Source organism: Eptesicus fuscus, chromosome 3, assembly GCF_027574615.1.
Source record: "Eptesicus fuscus isolate TK198812 chromosome 3, DD_ASM_mEF_20220401, whole genome shotgun sequence".
NCBI classification, from domain to species: Eukaryota; Metazoa; Chordata; class Mammalia; order Chiroptera; family Vespertilionidae; genus Eptesicus; species Eptesicus fuscus.
The window spans coordinates 3,662,175-3,683,208 of NC_072475.1; the positions used below are offsets into that span (position 1 = coordinate 3,662,175).

A 21,034-nucleotide genomic window follows, 5' to 3' on the forward strand; every position below is an offset into this window, starting at 1 on the left:
TCTCATGACTAAGCGAGACGTCACGCTGAGCTAAGGAACTCCCTCCTTTCCTCCTACTACACTGACCCTCTGTCTGCTAGGGTCCGCAGTGTGCAGTCGAGTCATGTGGCCAGAGCTTGAGGAAGTGCATATATTCATTTGCTATTTATTAAATGCTGCAGTAGACAGCATTTCTAATAAAGTACAAGTATCTAGCAAGGTTTTGGTGTTCTCTATGTGACTATTAAAATAAACACCTACTTTGGCTATAATGAATGAGTCAACTAAAAGTGACCTGAACCTTGTCCTGACCAGTTTTGCTCAGGGGTTCGAGTGCCATCCTGCAGACCGAAGGGTTGAGGGTTCAATTCCTGATCAAGGGTACATACCTCAATAGCAGTTGGTTCAATCCCCAGCCACAGTCAGGGCATGTGTGCAACCAATCAATGTGTTTCTCTCACATCATTGTTTCTCTCTTTCTCCTTCCCTCCCCATTCCTCCCTCTCTCCCTTCCACTCTCTCAAAAAAAAAAAAAAAAAAATCAATGGAAAATCCTCAGGTAAGGATTAACAAAAAATAAAAAATAAAAAAATTTTAAGTGACCCAAACCTGGCATTCAATAATTTCACCTCAGAGTTGTATAATGTTTGACAGTTCACAACTGTTTCTATATTTGATCTTCCGAACAGCTCTGCCAGGTACGCAAGCCAGGTACAACCACCTCCACTTTGCAGCTGAAAAGAACATGTTTTGGAGATGAAGTTGGGACAAGGCCTCAAGCTTAGTGAGGTCTTCTGACTTCCAGCACACCGAGCTGACGCAATCTACACTTAGCTCTAAGCAATGCCTGTAACAGGACATGAGGATGGCTTTTGATAGCAAAGAGAGAGAACCAGTAGGATGTCCAGCTTGGGAAATGTGAACTTGGCAAAGACAAAATGAAGCTCCCAAATATTAAGGGGTGGGGGAAATTTCTGTTATTAACCTTCACTACTCTGTCAAAAATAAAAGCAATCCAGGTAACCCCTGGAAGTGTGTTGGGCTGGATCTGTGCCGACTCCTCATCCAGGGCCACACAAACGAATGTCCCAGCCCGTCTGTGGGCTGAGTTTACAGGAGGGCGGCAGGAGGACATGACCACCTCAACCCGTGGCGGGTTAAGCGGCCTGATTGAACGCTGCTGCTAATTAAGGGCCCCTCTTGTCTGGCAGGACCACCGGGGACCTTCTGCACTTGTTCATGACCACAGCACCTCCCTCAGAAATTAACTCCTGATGAGTGCAGACAGGGGCCCAGCTGGTCCTCCGAGTCCTCCCAAGTAGATAAATGAAGTGTAATAAGAATGCTGCTGGCTGCCAAGGGAAGAGGGGCGCTCCGTGACCTCTGGGTAAAATCCAGAGTATGCTTTTACCATGACTTAATCCTCTGCATTGGGGATACTTAATGCAGCCAGGAATGGTGTGACTAGGCCGATGACCACAGGGACAGCATTGAAAAGCCCATCACCAAATGTCCACTCTGTTAAGTATGAACTAAAAGAATAAGGAGGCAATTCATGAGAAACTAATTTTCAATTGGCAGATATTTTCAATTAGGTGAGATGTGCTATTTCCCCCCATAACTCTTCACGGTCTAGGGACAGTGGTGGCTTCTATTAGAGATTGCAAATTCCGCTCAGCTTTAAAACATTCAACACTCATTTTCTGCCACTTACAGAGGGACGCTTTCCCTAGCGCTCTAAGAAAGAAACAGGGGCTCTCGCTGTGCAGGCCTTCAGATACAGAGCCTAAGTATGGAGACGAGGCAGAGCTGTAGCTGAGATGGGACTAGGATGTGGGCTGTCACGTGAGTTCAGTGCACTCCAGGCCAGAGAATTTTCCACCACCGATTTTCAGCAAGCCAACCAACATGCACGCAGGCTGACGGGCGGCTGGGAGCTGGGGCGCTGGGAACCACGCGTGGCCACTGGCTCTCTCACTGCAGTGGCCCACAGTGAACAACTCAGTTTGGCTCCTCTGTGTGGCATCCTCCTCGAGATGTGACAAAGGGACAAAATGCAGGCTGTCAACCACTGCTCTAGGCTCTAGATCACAAGGAGGCCACATCTTGTTATGGCGTTTGAAGGGAGCAGGGGAAGTCTCCAAGAAACAGACTACATGATTGCATAGTCAGTTGGTTATCTTTTGTTAACTTATCAAAAAGTGGTGACTGGGCTAGAAGAAACGATGGAAAGATGAAGAAAAGGACATTTGATGCCTTGATGGAAATTTTGAAAAATAAAGGGTACCATGAAGAAACTGGAACAATTCCCTAAGGACTAAAGGTGGGAGGGATGAGGAGGAGAAAGTCAGTAAGATACTGAATTGCTTAAGAGAATGTATTAGTTACCTATTGTTACTTAACAAGTTAACCCAAAACTTAGTAGCTTAAGACAACACCCATCTATCATCTCAGAGTTCCTGTGGGTCAGGAGTCTGGGACAGGCGGGTGCCTTTGGCTAAGGGGTTCCCACAGGATTGCAATCAAGGTGGCAGCAGGGGCTGTGCTCATCTCAAAACCTAACTGGGACAGGGTCCACGTTCAGGCTCAGTCACATGACTACCAGCAGGTCTCAGCTAGCTCTGCAGGGCTGTTAGCCAGAAACCTCAATTCCTTGCCATGTGGTCCTCGCCATAGAGCATGTTAGCTTGCTTCCCCCAGAGCAACAGCTGAGACAGACAGAGAAAGGCAAGTAAGAAGTCACAGTCTTTGCAACCTAATCTGAGGTGACACCCCATTACTAGCGACATATTCCGTTGGTTAGAAGTGAGCCACCCGGCCCAGCCCACACTCAGGGGAGAGGCTTGGAGAAGAACATGAGCACCGGGACTGCCTCACGGGCTGCTTGCTGGCGAGACTCCTTACACCCAGATAAACCTAAACTAGCAATAGCTAAAACATAAATTTTGTGATAACTCATGCTCTTTGTAGAAAATTTGGAAAATGTAACAAGACTAAGACATTAAAACACCTATAATTCTACTACCAAAAGGCATTTTGGTATATTTCCTTTAATTTTTTTTTTCTATGAAGTATGGTTATCCTATATAATAAAAGCCTAATATTCTAAGTGTCCAGTCGTCCAGTCGGCTATTCAACCAACTAAAGCGTAACATGCTAATGATATGCTAAGGCCACTCAACCACTCGCTATGACGTGCACTGACCACCAGGTGACAGATAGTCAACCGGTCGACCAGTCGCTATGATGTGCACTGACCACCATGGGGCAGACGCTCCGACCAGTAGGTTAGCTTGCTGCTGGGGTCTGGCCAATTGGGACTAAGCGAGACAGGCCAGACATCCCCTGGAGCCCTCCCACAGTCCCTCCCTGGCTGGCCAACCTCCCATGTCCCTCCCTGGCCCCGATCGTGCACTGGTGGAGTCCCTCAGCCTGGCCTGTGCCCTCTCACAATCTGAGACCCCTCAGGGATGTCAGAGAGCCGGTTTCGGCCCGAGGGCAGAATGACCAGTCGCTATGATGCACACTGACCACCAGGGGGTCAGACGCTCAATGCAGGAGCTGCCCCCTGGTGGTCAGTGCACTCCCACAGGGAGCGGGCCTAAGCTGTCAGTCAGACATTCCCCAAGGGCTCCCGACTGTGAGAGGGCACAGGCCGGGCTGAGGAACAACCCCTCCCCCCGATGCATGAATTTCGTGCACCGGGCCTCTAGCGTGAATATATTGCCGTGTGTTTTTTTTAATTGTCATACTACAGTGGCTGAGTATCCTGTGTTTTTCACATTGGGAAACATTGGGAGCAGTTTTCCCATGTTAATAAATGCTTTTCAAAAAGTTCCATTTTAAATGGCTACCATCATATTATTATAACCCAAATTTTTAAAAAACGATTTCCTTTTACTCATTTAATGGGTCAAAAAAAAAAAAAAGAAAACTTTGTTCCTCTGTTCCTCATTTCCTGCCTTTAAAAAAAAAACTATTTGAATATCCATTTCAAATCTTCTGTTGGCTTTCTGGCCATATTTCTTGTAGTTTTAAGTGGCTGCACCAGGGATTACAATATATGTCATAACTTTTCATAGTCCACTTACAGTCAATATTGTGCTACTTCCTGTAAAATAGAGAGGTCCTGCAACTCTAGAGCTCCATAGCTGCTCTTACGGCTGTTATAAGCGTCATAGCCACAAATGGTATAAGCCCCACAAACCATGTTATAATTTCGCTTTAAGTAGTTATATAGTTAATAAAGAAATTGAGAGAGAAAAAAATGGTTTTGTATTTCCCCCAGATATTTACCATTTCCAGTGTTCTACATTCCTTCCCAAGCATTTGTGTTCCTACCTGGTGTCATTTCCTTTCAAGTTTTAAGAAGTTCCTTTAGCATTAATTGAAGTACAGGCCTGTGGGTGATGAATTCTCTTAATTTTCTTTTATCTGAAATGTCCTTATTTTGCCTTCATTCTTACACACACACACACACACACACACACACACACACACACACATACTAGAGGCCCGGTGCATGAAAATTCATGCACTGGAGGGGGGTCCCTCAGCCCAGCCTGCCCCCTCTCACAGTCCGGGAGCCCTCTGGGGTGGGAGGCGACCCGGCAATCAGGGGAAGGCGACGCCCTATCACACCTCTGCTGCTGCCACTGCTGGCAGCACAAGCCTCGGCCAGCCCTGGTTACCTGAGCCTCAGGTGGCCCTGGGCAGCTGGGCAGCCGCCATCTGAGGCTTGCCTGCGCCTCAGGCCGGCCCTGGGTGGCTGGGGGGCTGAGGGGACTGGGCGCCGCCACCTTTGAGGGCATGGCAGTCAATTAGCATATTCCCTCTTTATTAGATAGGATAGGGTGTCCCAAAAAATGTATACACATACTTTGAATATTATAAAGGCAGTGTTTATTAAAATACATTTCACCTTCAAAAATGAGCTATCAACTGTTAAAGTGTATATACATTTTTTAGGGGACAGCAAAAGATATATATATATATATATATATATATATATATATATATGCTTTTAATCCTTACCTGAGAATATATTTGTTTGTTATTGGTTTTAGAGAGAGGAAGGGGGGAGAAGAGAGGAAGAGAGAGAGAGAAACAATGATGTGAGAGAGAAATATTGATCGGTTGCCTCCTGTATACACCTGCAACAGGGATTGAACCTACAACCTAGGTATGTGTCCTGACTGGGAATGGAACCTGAAACCTTTTGGTGTATGGGACAATGCTTCAACCAACTGAGCCACCAGGCCAAGCCTGCTTTCATTCTTTAAAAAAAAATTTATTGTGGGACAATATACATAACATAAAATTTATCATTTTATTGATTTTTAAAGGCACAATACAGTGGCATTATGTTCATTTACATTGTTGTACAACCATCACATACATTTTAGAATTTTTTCATCATCTCAATCCCTTCATTTTTTTTATAATAAATCTTTATTGTTCAGATTATTACAGGTGTTCCTCTCCCCCCCCCATAGCTCCCCTCCACCTGATTCCCCACCCCACCCCATGCCCTTACCCCCGCCACTGTCTTCATCCATAGGTGTAAGATTTTTGTTCAATCTCTTCCCGCACCCCTCAGACCCCCTTCCCCCTGAGAATTGTCTGTCCCCTCCCTTTCTATGTCCCTGATTCTATTATATTCACCAGTCCAATTTGTTCTTCAGATTTTTTATTCACTTGATTTTTAGATTCACTTGTTGGTAGGTAGGTATTTGATGTCTTTTTGTTGTTCATAATTTTTACCTTTACCTTTTTCTTCTTCCTCCTCTTCTTAAAGAATACCCTTCAGCATTTCATGTAATCCTGGTTTGGTGGTGATGAACTCCTTAGCTTTTTCTTGTCTGTGAAGCTCTTCGTCTGACCTTCAATTCTGAATGATAGCTTTGCTGGGTAGAGTAATCTTGGTTATAGGTTCTTGCTGTTCATCACTTTGAATATTTCTTGCCACTCCCTTCTGGCCTGCATAGTTTCTGTTGAGAAATCAGCTGACAGTCGTATGGGTACTCCCTTGTAGGTAACTAACTGTTTTTCTCTTGCTGCTTTCAAGATTCTCTCTTTGTCTTTTGCCCTTGGCATTTTAATTATGATGTGTCTTGGTGTGGTTCTCTTTGGATTCCTCTTGTTTGGGGTTCTGTGTGCTTCCTGAAATTGTAAGTCTATTTCTTTCACCAGGTGGGGGAAGTTTTCTGTCATTATTTCTTCAAATAGGTTTTCAGTATCTTGCTCTCTCTCTTCTTCTGGCACCCCCAAAATTCGGATGTTGGTACACTTAAAGCCATCTCAGGGACTCCTTACGCTATCCTCACACTTTTGGATTCTTCTTTCTTTCTGCCTCTCTGGTTGGGTGTTTTTTGCTTCCTCATATTCCAGATCTTTGGTTTGACTCTTGGGGTACGGTGATCTACAGTTCAGTTTCTGTATATTCTTTATTTCAAACAGTGTATGCTTGATTTCTGACTGGTCCTTTTCCATTTTTTTGGCATTCTCATTAAGGTCCTTGAAGGTCTCACTAAGTTCCTCGGAGGTCTCTTCAAGTTTCTCAGCGGTTTTTAGAAGATTCTTGAGTAACCTTATAAATGTGGTTCTGAACACTGTGTCATCCAGTAGTTTACTTTCCTCCATCTCTCCTATTCGTGACAAGCTTCAGTGTCTCTGCATTTTGGCTGCCTCCCTGTGTTGATGGAGTGGTTTTGTGTGGTCAGTGATCTATAGTGGCCAGTAGCTCAGCTTCCCCAATCACCCTAGGTGGTTGCTCTTGGTACACCCCTTTGTGGGCTGCGTGCAAAGTCTTGGTGTAGTTAAGCCTTGATTGCTGTTGGTACACTGGGAGGAAATGACCTCCAGGCCAATTGGCTTGAGGACCCGCTGTGTCTATAATGGAAGCACTGCTGCACTGGAGACACGCTTATGGTACAGGACTTGTTTCAGTGGGGCTTTGGTGCTCACTGAGTCTGCCTCCCGAATGTGTCACTTATGGATGTGAGGAGTTGAAATCTGGTGTCTCACACTGACCACTAGACATACTGGCTTCTGGATCTCCAATGGGGTGCAGTTCAGCTACTGTCTGAGGCCACCCTGCAGGAGCTACAGCGAGAACTGCTGTCCTCTCCTCCCTGCTTGGAGCTTGGAGGCTTTGGAGCTGTCTGCACCAGGTTGCAAGTTTACTAGCTTAAACTGCAATAGAGAAGACCATTCATATGCAAAAGCCGCTGCTAGGAGCTTGGGTGTGTTTGTAGATTGTGCAGGGTGGAGTCTCAGGGCGTCACTAGGCTAACAGCGATGACTGGCAGTGAGCCGCCTCCAACCGCGTCCCTGCGTCTCGCACCCCAGCGCAGCCAACAACTGTGCCTCCACGCAGCTCTGCTAGCAAGCCACCCTCACTCTCTGACCCGATGGCAGACAGCCCAGTCTCTCCCCAGAAACTGGATTTCAGAGAGACTGGGAGCTTGTCTCTCTTCGGATTGAAGAAAGCAACGCCGCCGCCAGCTGGGTTCCGGCGCCAGCCCGTATCATGCGCGCGCTCCCCTGTACCTCAGTTTTTCAGCGTTTGTGCCCTGCTTGCTCCCCTCTCTTTCGGTCTAGTTGTAGAGCTTCCGCTCAGCCAGCTTTCCCGTGGTTCTGGGTGATAGACCTTCTGTCTTTTAGTTGTAGTTTTGGAAACTGTTGTGGACGGCAGCAGCCCAGATGTTTACCTATGCCGCCATCTTGGATCTCTCAATCCCTTCATTCTTGAAGGATATTTTTACTGGATATAGAATTCTAGTTGAAAATAGTCTCTTTCAGCACTTTAAAGATGTTCCACTCTCGCCCAGCCACCATGACTTCTGAAATGAGCCATTAATGGGTTACGGTTCCGTGTGTTGTTTCCCCTGTTGCTTTTGAGGATTGCTCTCCACCTTTGGTTTCTGCAATCTGAAAGACTCTGCATGGGCTGCTCTGTATTTTACTCAGCTTGATGGTCATGGATCACCTCGTATCTGTAAATTTGCTCTTTTCATTAGAATTTGAAAAAATTTTAACTTCTAACATTGTTTCTGCCCCATTTCCTCTTTCTCCTCCGTCATTTCCATTGGACTATGAGGTCCACTGAGTGAATTATTTTCAGTTCTGTAATTCCCACTCGGTTCTTTTTAAAAATCATTCCCATTCCTCTGCTGAGATAGCCTATACGTTCCTTCATTGTATTGGATAGTTACAATTGCCACGGCAAAACCCTATTCTGCTTCAGCTGGGGGTTGGACTACTTGATTTTCCCTTCTCCTGAGAGAGTGTTCTAGTTTCTTGGTTCTTCAAATGTCAGGTAGTTTAGTTTTGTATGCTAAGCACAATGAATGCTAAATTGTATAGATTCTATATCAATAAATCAACAAACAAGTGTTGGTGAGGATGTGGAAAAAAGAGAACCTTGTGCTCTGTGGTGGAACTGGTACAGCCACTACGGAAAACAGTATGGAGTTTCCTCAAATAATTAAAAATAAAACTATCATATGATCCAGCAATTCCACTTCTGGGTAGTTATAGAAAGAAATCCAAAACACTAATTTGAAAAGACGTATGCACCCCTAAGTTCATTACAGCATTATTTAACAACTCGAGGCCAGGTGCACGGATTCATGCACCGGTGGGGTCCCTCGGCCTGGCCTGCGGAGATCGGGCCAAAACTGGCTCTCCGACATCCCCCAAGGGGTCCCAGATTGCGAGAGGGTGCAGGCCAGGCCGAGGGACCCCAATGGTGCACGAATCTGTGCACCAGGCCTCTAGTATGCATATAAGGTCTTTGGTTAATCTCTTCCCACCCTTCCCCCTTCCCTCTGAGATTCATCAGTCTGTTCCATGTTTCCATGCCTGTGGTTTCCGCTCCTGCATTGAGCATCTACCCCTGGTGGTCAGTGCACGTTATAGCTACCGGTCAGATGGTCAAACGGTCAGCTGGTCATTTAGGCTTTTATATATATATATAGATAGATAGATAGATAGATAGATAGCCAAGATAGGGAAGCAACCTAATGTCCATTGGTAGATGAACTGATAAAGAAGATACAGTATATATACACAATGGGTATTACTCAGCCATAAAAATGGTAGATGAATTGATAAAGGAGATATGGTGTGTGTATATGTATATATACATATATACATACACACACACACACACACACACACACACACAATGGGTATTAGTCATAAAAAGAATGAATTCTTGCCATTTGTGACAATATTATGCTATGTGAAATAAGTCAGAGAAAGACAAATACCATATGATTTCATTTATATGTGGAATCTAAAAAACAAAATGAACAAACAAAACAGAAGGAAACTCATAGATAATGAGAACAAATTGATGGTTGCGAGATGGGAGGTGGATTAGAGGGATAGGGGGATGAAAAGTTGAAGGGACTAATAAGTACAAATTGCCAGTTATAAAAACAGTCACAGGGATGTAAAGTACAGCGTAGGGAATATAGTCAGTAATATTGTAATAACTATGTATGGCGCCAGATAGGTACTAGACTTATGGGGCGATCACTTAGGAGGTATATAAATGTCTAATCACATGGTGCTGTTCACCTAAAATTAATATAATATTGTTTGTCAACTACAAACAAAAAAAAGAATTTTAAAAAATGTGTCCATATTCTAGATTTTATTTTTCTTTGGTGTTACTTGTTTTAGCTGGCAATTATCTTGGCTGAACTGAACTGAAAACTCTGTTCCTCTGGGCAGCAGCTTCGGTGCTTTCAGTGCATTCCACGAACACGTCGTTCGGTGGTCAAAGGTGTGCAGGCAGAACTGGAGTTCTCCCATGATTCCCCCTCACCCCCCTGACAAGATGGCCCGTGCACATGGCCTGCAGGCTGCTGCCAGCTGGGAGTTCAGCTGCAGCTGGACCAGGGCTCAGTTCTTCTCCATAGAGCCGCATAGGCCTCCCCACAGCATGACGACTGGGCTCAAGAGCAAGTGCTCCAAGACAGGAAGAGGAAGGCACCCATCTCTTAAGGCTCAGAAACCAGCGCAGTGTCATTTCTACCATATCCATAGGTCAAAGCAGTCCCAGAGCCCACCCAGACTCAAAGAGAGGGACATGCGGCCTACCCATCCAGGGAAGGGTCAATCCTAACTACATTCTCTTATTTTGAAATAGGCTGTTTAAGAACTGAAAGTTCAAACCATAGTGTTCACACACACACACACACACACACACACACACACACACACACACCATCCACTATGTACGGCATTATTACTGAGCCAGAATACCCTTCCCACTGCTGATATAATGAACTTACCACTTACACTATTAAAAGAACTCCAGTCAGCTTTATAGTCTGGAAATTGAGAGACAACATCGTGTGCCTCTTTACAAAACTAAGTATGAAAATAGGATTCATTGAGTACTAGTCCTTAGAGAAATGTGGTTTAAAAGTTAAATAAATCACAGAGACAGCTTTTCCACTCATGACACCGACCTATCAATATTTTAATAATAATTAATCTCTGAAGTTTTGAAATGCTGGCTTTCAGTGCTCTCACATGCTCCTGAAGATGGCCAGCACGTGGGACGGTGGAAGACAGCGGAAAGGGCACAGGACCAGGATTGGGGAGCCACAGCAACTGGTCTATATGCCCATTAGCCAGGTAAGCGACTGGACAGGGATGACTGCACCTCCCTGAACCTTGGTTTCTTAACCTGTAGAACCAGAGGGTTGGTAGAGCTTGCTAAGCCCTTTCATCTCTGATATTCCATGATTCTTTATTGATCTAGGAATGAATGTGGCACCTAGAACTATGATCATTCTGCTGAAGTAGGAAGTAGCAGGAGACACAAACTAGCCTCATGAACACAACCAAAGCGATCTTTCTACAAAGGACAAGGTGTATAGGCAGGTCAAGGTGAAAATGACTGGAGTTTTATGAAATTGACTCTGTATCTAAAATCAATTTTATAGATCGTCCCTTCCTCTAGGCTTTAAGTCTGCTCAAATTGGGAAGTAATGAATTTCCAAATGGATTTCATGAGAGGGGAAAAAAATCTACCTTCTAAGGTATCCCATATAATAATCCTACATAATAAAAGGCTAATATGCAAATAGACCGAACGGTGGAACAACCGGAACAACTGAACCACCAAACAACCGGTTGTTATGATGTGCAGTGACCACCAGGGTCATGCGCAAAACATGGTGGGTGTCGGCCATGGCAGGATGGTGGAGCAGGTGAGTGGAGGCACCAGACCAAGGTGGGGTGCCGGTCGCTGTCATCGGGGCGAGCCTCTGGTGGTTACTGAAAATTCTTTGCTCCCACACACCGTGGTCCTGCCTGGCGCTGGCCCCACTTGCACCCACTGCCGGCACCTGGTGCCGGCCCCGATCGCTCGGCAGGTGTCAGCGGGTGCAAGCTGCACCTGCTGGCCCCAATCGCCCCTCAGGGCTTCTCTACCTCTCCCTGCTCCTGAGGGGCAACTGGGGCCAGCAACCGTCTCTCGCACCCACTGTCAGCGCCGGCCCCGCTTGTACCCGCAGCCGGCACTGGAGCTGCCGCTCACACCCGCTGCCAGTGCCCAGCACCAGTCCCGATCGCTCTGCACCATCAGCGGGTGCAAGCGGCAGCTGCCATCCCTGAGGGCTACTCCACCTGCCCCTGCTCCTGAGGGGTGATGGGGCAGCAGCTGCCAGCCCTGAGGGATACTCCACCTGCCCTGCTCCTGAGGGGTGATCGGGGCAGCAGCTGCCCCTCGCACCTGATGGTGCTGGCCCTGCTCGCACCCACTGTTGGCGCCGGCCCCAATCGCTCCGTACCTTCAGTGGGTGCAAGTGGGGCTGGCGCCGTCAGTGTGTGGGAGCGGGGGCAGCAGGAGCTAGGGCTGCTGGCAGGTAGGGGACTGGGAGCCACGGCGGGAGGGGCTGGGCAGGGGCACGGAGGATGGGCGGAGACCCACCCCTGTGACAACTGCAGCCTCGCGACCCACAGTTCCTTCCAAGGTGCATGAATTCGTGCACTGGGCCCCTAGTTATATATAATTTTTATAACCCAGAGCACGTTAACAAAGTTTTAAAGTTCCATATCCTTTGTGTCACTCATGCTACACTTCATCGTTGGTTTTTGATTGACTGTTAGTTGTAGAATAAGACTTCCTAATATTGAAATCTAGCCAATTATGTCTTGGAATTTTAATTTTTAAAATAAATTTTAAAATACTAATGTGAGGCTTCATAAGCCCCCAAATGTAGCTCTCATTATTTGACCTTAACCGTTGAAATTGTTAACATTATTTCCTCAACAAACCAGTGCTATTCATTAAATTTAGTGAGTTTAAAAGGGAAAATAAATTATATCTGAAAGAGCACGCAAGAGACCAGATACAGAAAAGATGGAGAAAAAAAAAATTACATTTTTCATCTCTGCCTTTTCTTCCTCTCAAAAAAAAAAAGAAAAGAAAAAAAAATCAGATATAGCAAGAAGTCTTGAATTCCTGTTTTCTGGCACTATTATGCTAACATATTTGCAAATATGGATAATTTTGCTCTACTAGGAATATCTCTTTACCAGACTATAAATTTAGTCAGCATTCCTCTGTACAACCTACTTCATGATACCAAGCAACACAAATACACTGCCAAACAACCAACGTTTTAATATTCTAACTTCCATTTCTTCCACCACATAATTTCCTGTAATAATTTCACTCATGCCTGAGGTCCAAAGACAGTCTTATTTGTGCTTTTCAGGTCAGTCTGCCAACAGCAAGAAGACCCGCTCGTGAAAGGTTGAGCATTTCGAATGTGTCCTGGAAGAATTCTCCCAACACCGCATATTTCCCGAACAGGGAGCATGTAAGAAAGCAAATTTTTAGCAAAATGATTCTAATGCCATTTTCAGTTAAAAGCACTGGGAGATTTACAATGATCAAGTAATATGCCAATTTCTTTCAAATGCTGCCAACATTTGACGCCAACACAATTGCACGTTGGAAAAATGTGTAATGAATAAGGCAGCTCATAATTTTCCTTCGAATATGTATGTACAACTTATTAAGTGGCATAAAAAGCAAAGAGTCATGGCAAATGTTGAAACCTTAAATCCGAGTTTCACTGCTCTGGGGCATTTGAGTCCAACTCCATCATCTGGAAGTGGCTAACAATGAGAAATAGGAGGTCACAAGCTGCCTGAGAAACACCTGCAATACCTTCGCCTAATGAGGTGAATAGGGAGAGCTTCATGTTCCTCATCAAACAAGAAAACTTAACAGTTAAGTCTGACATAATAAGCCCAAATTAGAACCCCACAGAAATGAAAATACTCACACGGAGGGCATTTTCTCTTCCAAATTTTGCTGTTCAACCCTGCCAGCTCCCTCTCCTAAAGCCTCCTGGTGGAAAATGTGCCCCCAATTCTGGGTCAGTGAGGTTTTTCCAGGGTATTGCTTCATTCACTGGACAGTCTTTGAAGGCTCAGAAAGAATAAGGTATAGTTTTCTCTTGATGTCCCCTGTCCTCACCTTTCCCCCAAATACACCTCACACTACAACCTGTGTCAGGAGGAAGATGCCAAACCCCAAATCCCATCCCTTTCAGAGTACTAGCCAGGCCAAAGGCAGGAAGTTACATGACGACTCTCCAGGCTTCCCCTCTAAAATCGCTTACCTTTTACACTATCACTTTCTCCGCTAAAGGATTATACTTTCATTTTCTTCCAACTACGGTGGCCAGATTTTACAAATAAAAACTCAGAATGCCCAGTTAGTTGTGAACCTCAGATAAACAAGATAATTTATTAGTATAAGTATGTCCCAAATATTGTACGAGATGTAGTTACCAGTATATAAAAAACTATCTCGTTTGTCTGAAACTCAAATTTAACAGGTGTCCTGCATTTTCTCTGGCAAACCTACGCAGCACATTCAGAACACTGCCGAGAAATGAACATGTTTTCCTCTGCCAGTCGGGAAGGAGAGAAAAGGAAGCTGAGGAGGAGTGGGGTAGAGGTAAGGGAGGGTAAGTGTGAGGAGAAAATAAGGGCTTTAATAGAAGGGTGCTTCTCACACTTTCATATGCACACAAGTCACCCAGGGATCTGTCCATTCATCATGTGGAGCCTGACTGGGCAGGACAGGGGGCCTGGAAGCCCCCTTTCGAACTCCGGCCCAGGTGAGCTGAGGCTGCTGGCGCAAAGACCACGCTTTCTGAAGCCCCGCTGGGCAAGATGCGGAGATGTGGCTGGGAAGGACGGAGGCCAGTGACTAATGAAACTTTCCTAGTGGCAAAGATGAAATACAAAGATTTGGTCTCTTTCAAATTTCCTTCTAATTCCCAAGGGGGGGCTAGGGGTGGGGGAGGGAGCATTATCATCAAACATACTAAAAAATTAATTTTAAAAAACATTTTAATGAAGTGTGTTGGGTAAGAGCACCAGAGTCAAACTGCTGTGCCAAAGCCTGGCTCACATGCCCACCACCTGTATCCCAGGCTACATAACCAAACTTAACCTCACTGTAAAAGGGGCAAATTCAAGTATGTCTGTCAGTGGGTTCCTATGAGGGACACATTGGAGAAAAAGTGTCAAGTGCTTAGCAGGGTATCGAGTAAGAGTTCAATAACCTCCACTACTAACACACTGTCATGACTATTGTAATTAGTGTTACCTTGCTACTTTGCATGATGTTCTGAATTGCTAAATATTACCCTGAAACCAAGGAACTTTAAATGATCTCCTCCTCTTTAGCTTCTCTAGTGATAAAAAGTCTCTAACTGGTTCAAGGATGTACAGGTTCTTTACATTTTTTATTTATTGATTGATTTGAGAGAGAGAGAGAAACATCGATTTGCTGCTCCAGCCATCCATGCGTTCATTAGTTGCTTCCTGCACATGCCCTAAGCACAGATCCAACCCTCAACCTCGATGTACAGGGACAACGCTCCAACCAACTGAGCTACCCAGACAAAGTTCCTTTCCCGAGAGTCTGTACTGATAAAGGGGTGGCCTGGCGTTAGAGTGAGACACCAGGACCCACACTGACCTCAGATGAGGGTCAGACACGACTGCATTCCGATGTACCACAATGACGTCACCAAAGGCGCGAAGGCCACATCCACTAGTAACATAAGCACTTCCCACTCCTTGCTTTATGCCCACGTGTAAAGGAAAGAGGTGGTAAGATTTCCTTTTCCGTGATTAGTCACCTTTTCTTAAAAAGCCTAACGATGACACTAATTACTTAAGCAAAGGATCAAAGCAGTCAGCTGCTACCACTGCTCAGTTCCCAGTAAGACTTCCATTAGCGAAAATTAAAGTTGGCTTTCCTCCTTCCTGGCAATCATTCAAAGCGACTTTGGCTGCAATACACCATGGCTGTCTTGAAACATTCCAGACCAAAGAGCAATCATTCGATAAAGATTAAGATTAGATTAAAATAAAAGATTAAGCATTCGATAACAGGATGTATCACATACCACATTACTGTCAACATAAAAAAGAAACTACCAATGTGGAATCCTTCAATGTAAAGATAAATTACAAACACTGATAATTTCCTTTACTGCTCCCATTTGGAATTACTCTGGGCTTACCATTTGTGTCCTTGCTCAGCCTGGATTTAATTGGTTTCTGTGCCTTTCCCTATAAAATTGAGTCTTTTCACCAAATGACCCTGCATTTGCCTTAATTTGATTTTCTGGGTTTACAGTGTTTTCATCTTCTAAAAACCATTACTTATCTTGTGCCATAGTTGTGATCGGACCTCCAACATTTGTTTGACTATGGCTCAAGATTTAAACTCCTTTAAAAAGAACTGCAATCTCTTCATTCTCAAGCACTCACCTATTCTGCACCCACAGGGTATTTCTCCCCTCACCCCACTCCTCCCCCACCTCTCCCTCCACTGCACTGGGGCTTCTTGTCTTTGACAACATGCAATTCCCCGAATAAAGAAGACGGGAGTTTTGTTACCAGCGAAACGAACTTTACATTACAGACATCCAAACTGTGTGGATTTGGTATAAGCTTCTTTCAAAAAGTACTACTCCATTACTAGGAATGTTTATGCCTAAAAAGAAGATTCTGTGTTCTATTGTGTCAGAAGCTTTCAAAGTGCAATTGTTCAATTTGCAAACTGCAATTGGTTAACCAAGCTAAACTTAATTAGCCCAACGATCCTACAGCCCACATCAAACCCCAGTGTTTGATGTATTCTGCGAGGTGTCCAAGCCGCCTACAGCTGTCTAAGTGCCACAATGAAAAGGCAGCGAGGCTTAGGTCTGGGAACTGAAATGAGCTGTTCTAAGTGGAGCTTTTCTTCCATTTTCTAAGGCTGCACCGCTCTGACCTTCTCCAAATCAATCCTTTGCGGATTAACATGTAAAGCAGTGTCGAATTAATTTCAGAAAGGGAATATGAGATCAGCCTAGGATCATACAAAACATCTAACTCCTAAATACACTAATGCTTCTAGCCATTCAATGAGAAGCTGTCAATAAAGGAAAAAAGTCGGGGAGGGGGCGGCCAGGAGGATTTGAGGGTTGGAGCAATCTATCAGACTAGTTAGCACATTGCCTACTTCTGTGGCATGGCTAATGCATTCCTCTAGAAGTTAATCCTATTTCTAAAGACCCTCCCGCTAGGAGCACATAGGCCGTGATGAATGAGAACTAAAATGCATTAAAATTCTCAACAACTTCACCAAAAGGCACACTATTAGATTCTGAGTGTCTACAATGAGACGGTTCATTAAAAGTGCAGGTCTGAAAGAATCGCTTTTGTCCCTGCACATTGAGGAGAGAGGGTCCAGTGTGTCACTTGTGACACCTGCAGCCAAAATATTTTCACGTTGGGCTGTCCAAGTAATCCCATGAGAAACACTACAGGAGACAGCACGGGAAGGCCCTTTTCCATAGCGAGCTGCAACGCCGCTGTTGTGCGCCCACATTCAGGGGAGGATGTGTGTCTCCACAGCATTAGCCTCACAACAGTCATTAAACCCACTTTTAAAATCAGACATGAAAGAGCACTCCATTTCCCTTGAAGCAGCAGTGTTTGAACACTTCTCTTTCTCTCCCATTGTATTTTGCTTGTACTCAATTAAGAGATAATTTGACCATTTATCAAGATGGAGTCAGGGCTGGGCATTTATACAGGCATTTAGGACAGCTTTTCTTACAGGCGGAAATCTGCAGCTAAATCTAGAAGATGGTTAACAATGGCGGGCCTAGTACTGACTGGAAATCACATCTTGATGAGTTCGTTTTTAGTCCTGGGGAAAGGCGGGACTACCCTAGAGAATGATGATAAATTCTAAAGCAACGTCAATTCTAATACCAGACACACCAAGAACAAAACACTGAGACTATGGAACTGACAGGATCAGCAGGAGAGGGGGCTCTGAAGACAAAAACACAGAGGAGGGAAGCAACCCAGAAATGGGAGGGGCTCCACAGAGCATTCGTAGAAGGAAGGGAGGGAGGGAGGAAGTTTTCCTTTCAGTGTGAAACACAAAATTCAGCAGAGGGGTGCCTGCTGAGGGGGGAGCAGGGAGAGACATAGTGGAGGGAGAGAAGCACAGGTGGAGGTGTGACAGGCCCACGTCCCGTGCCCCTAACTCACACACGTGCAGCACTTGTTCTTGGGTATGAATCAACACTGTGCTGTAAACATTTGAAGAGTCACTCCCTCTGACCTTTCCCTTTCTCATCAGCATCTGTCATTTGTGATTTAATCAAACCCACTAGGTTTATCAGCTAAACTATGTTGCATCTGAACAGAATAATCATGGCTACATCATTTACCAAGAGCTTCTAATACAGAACCTCTAATTCTCACACTCCTTTAAGGAGGTGGAATCTTCGTTTCCAGATAAAACACCTGAAGCTCAGAGAGGGCCAGTTGGCTGCTAAAGGTCACACAGCTAGGAGGCACCCGACAGGATGGGGCTGGGATCTGTCAGACCAAAATCCAAGCTCCTTCCACTTCTCTATGAAGAAAAGATCTGTCCTCGTAGAATGAAATACGGAGTAACAGAATTTTTAAGAATCACAAGAATTCTACCATCTCCTGTAAGGATTGGAGTGGAACTAGATTGAGTCTCTTACCCCCAAATATCTGCCATCCACCAGGTCTTACATTCACTCCCAGACTTCTACTGCTCAGGTCAGAGGGGCTTTTGTCTTTTAGATTACCCTGAGAGCGGCAGCCAAAGCCCCAGGAACCAGAAGCAGCTCTGCAGGTGGCTGCCAGTGGAGGAGGAGGGGCAGGAGAAATATAACCCAGAAAGTGGCATGATGACTGAAGCCTGGGAGGCGACATGGCGGCCTGGACTGGGGCCAGCCCTGGTGCCTGGGACGTGCGGGGCTCTAGCAAGTGTGTAAAAGGATAAGCCTTTTACATATAGAGATAGCATGGGAGGCATGATCCCCACATAAGAAGGGGTAAAACAAACCAGACACTCACTTTACAGCGTAAAGAACTATGAACTGGGACACAGTCCACCTGCATGTCGGGAGTTCTCTGTCACTCGGCTCTTACATCACCGGGGAAGGTGGGCATTGTGAGGGGCGGCTGGACGCTGAGTCCAGTAGACTGTTTCCTTTGGCAGATTTGCCGTAATTTCCATGCTCTCTCCATCTGCCTTTTGTGCACAGTCAGAGCACGTGAGGATTAGGAAGAACAGAGAAAACAACTGTGTTTCAATGGTTTTGTTGACCCACTGCCGAGAAGACTTATAAAAGTGAGTTGGCTTAACTTGCTAAGACATTCACTCATTCGGTTAACTGGCATCCCCAGCTGCAACCATCACCGCATACTCATCAAAAAATAACAATGGGCCGAGACCGGTTTGGCTCAGTGGATAGAGCGTCGGCCTGCGGACTGGGGGGTCCCAGGTTCGATTCCGGTCTAGGGCATGTACCTTGGTTGCGGGCACGTCCCCAGTAGGGGGTGTGCAGGAGGCAGCTGGTCGATGTTTCTCTCTCATCGATGTTTCTAGCTTTCTATCCCTCTTTCTTCCTCACTGTAATAAATCAATAAAATATATATTTAAAAAAAAAAAAGAAAAAAATAACAATGGGTAGATGTGGCCTTTACCAACACCACAGAAAGAACCCTGCTCCCCGAATCTCAGGTTTTGTATTTTGCTTAACAGTGATCTCAATGCTACACTTTAAGGTATCAGTACCTCTCTAACCCAGATGTTCACACTGTCACCTCCTGGATACCTTTAATGTCCTATATGGTACTTACGCATTTGTTTAAAGAAAAGAAAAAAAACTTCAAGTATTTCATCTGAATAGATTAAAGACTCGCTGCTAAATTTTTAGTACAAAATAGTGATTACCCTAAAAACTGACATAAGTTTTAAGATAGAAAGTCTGGGCTATGAGAAGAATGAAAATGTGTTCTTTAAAATGAGAACTGTGGCCAATAACGGGAAGGGATGAGAAGGGAGGGGAGAGGAAGAGGGGGGGGAGGAGGGGGAGAGACAAGGTGAAGGGAGGGGGGTTAGAAGAGGAGAAACGGACACCAGGGAGTAGGTCCTGCTCTAAGAGGCACAGGAACCAGCACAAAGCGTCCCTGATGAAAACCAAGAGCTGAAGCCAGTTGTCTTCCCCTTCCTCGTACACCGAATGAGCTAGTCAGGCCCATACAAGTAATTCAAAGGACTGCCGACACGCTTTCTTGTGAGTGTATCTCTATATGTAAAAGGCTAATATGCTAAGTGTCCCTCCTACCATACAACCAGTCGCTATGACACGCACTGACCACCAGGGGGGCAGATGCTCAACACAGAAGCTGCCATGATGCACACTGGCTAGCACCTCGGAACTGGCGCAGACAAACCAACACTTGACTTCACCCAAGTGGGACACAGGTCCCGCCACCACCCCAGAGCAACACCCCACCAAATCGCAGCCAACACTGCCAAGACCCCATGGCACAAAAGGCCCACAGCCCAGGCCAGCCCAGCCCAACTCAGTCCAGAAAGGTCGCTGTGGGCTCCGGGTAATGACGTCACGTAGCAATGCCCAGCTTCCTCTGCCTAGCGACTAGCCTCCTTGGAGTTTCTTCAGCCCAGGAACACAGGTGGAATCATTTTACACTTTAACCAAATGTCTGTGAAGCGTTTTCCTGTGCCTCATCTCATTTGGTCCTCACAGAAGTCCTGGAGAAGGTAGATAGGAGACTCGGTGAAATCCTATTTTCTTTTCATTAGCCGGAAAACCGAGATTTAGAAAGCTTAGAAACTTGACCCAACTGAAAAGAAGAAATGGTGGACCTTGAAAATGACTTCAGGTTTTCTCACTGCGCAGATTATAGTCAAACACTGCTGCAGTAAAATATTTCACCCTTTGTTCTCCATGCATGATCTACAATAATAATCTCTTCATGTTGGTATTTACTGCTGTGTTGTTGACAATTACCTGAAAGGCAAGTTGGGGTGCTTCACTGGGCTGGAAAAAGTTTAGCTAAATCAGAAAGCAGGTCTAATTAAGCAAGTTTATACATATATATATATATATATATATATATACACACACACACACACACATACATACATACATACACATATATATATATATATATATATATATCTCCTATATAATAAAGAGCTAACATGCTCATTAGACCGAACAGCAGAACAACCGTCTGGACAACCTTCCGGACAAAGCCGGGGCTGTGAGGGCCGGGCCCCTTGCACAAATTTCGTGCATCGGGCTTCTAGTATATATATATATATATGGCTAAGTTGACTCACGCATGCGCGATACATATAAAGCTCTCGCTGGCACCAATCACACAAGTGTGTTTTGATCTGTCATTGTCGATCGTGAATATGGTTGACACTTCTATTATAGAGAAAGGGCGAATAGCGATATTAAAATATTTCTTCTAATTAATTTCCTTTCAATGTGCACGAATTCATGCACCAGGCCACTAGTGTGGTAAAGGACCCATCCTTATCTAATGGATGAAGCACAGACTTCACAAAGCATATCCACCTGACCTTTTGTTTTCTTTCTAATAACATTTTGATTTTAGAAAAATTTTACAT

The 21,034-nt window shown here is 45.1% G+C and overlaps 1 protein-coding gene and 1 long non-coding RNA gene across 3 annotated transcripts in view; one reads left to right on the top strand and one right to left on the bottom strand.

Annotated features, from left to right (window-relative positions):
• The window catches only part of HLCS (holocarboxylase synthetase), a 161,837-nt gene that overhangs the window by 34,625 nt on the left and 106,178 nt on the right, over positions 1–21,034 (bottom strand). The gene's annotated exons all lie outside the window — the stretch shown is intronic.
• Positions 6,040–13,049, top strand: LOC129148529 (uncharacterized). The gene is made up of 3 exons (XR_008555492.1): positions 6,040–6,149; positions 10,522–10,635; positions 12,726–13,049. It is a non-coding gene; the product is annotated as an uncharacterized LOC129148529 (long non-coding RNA).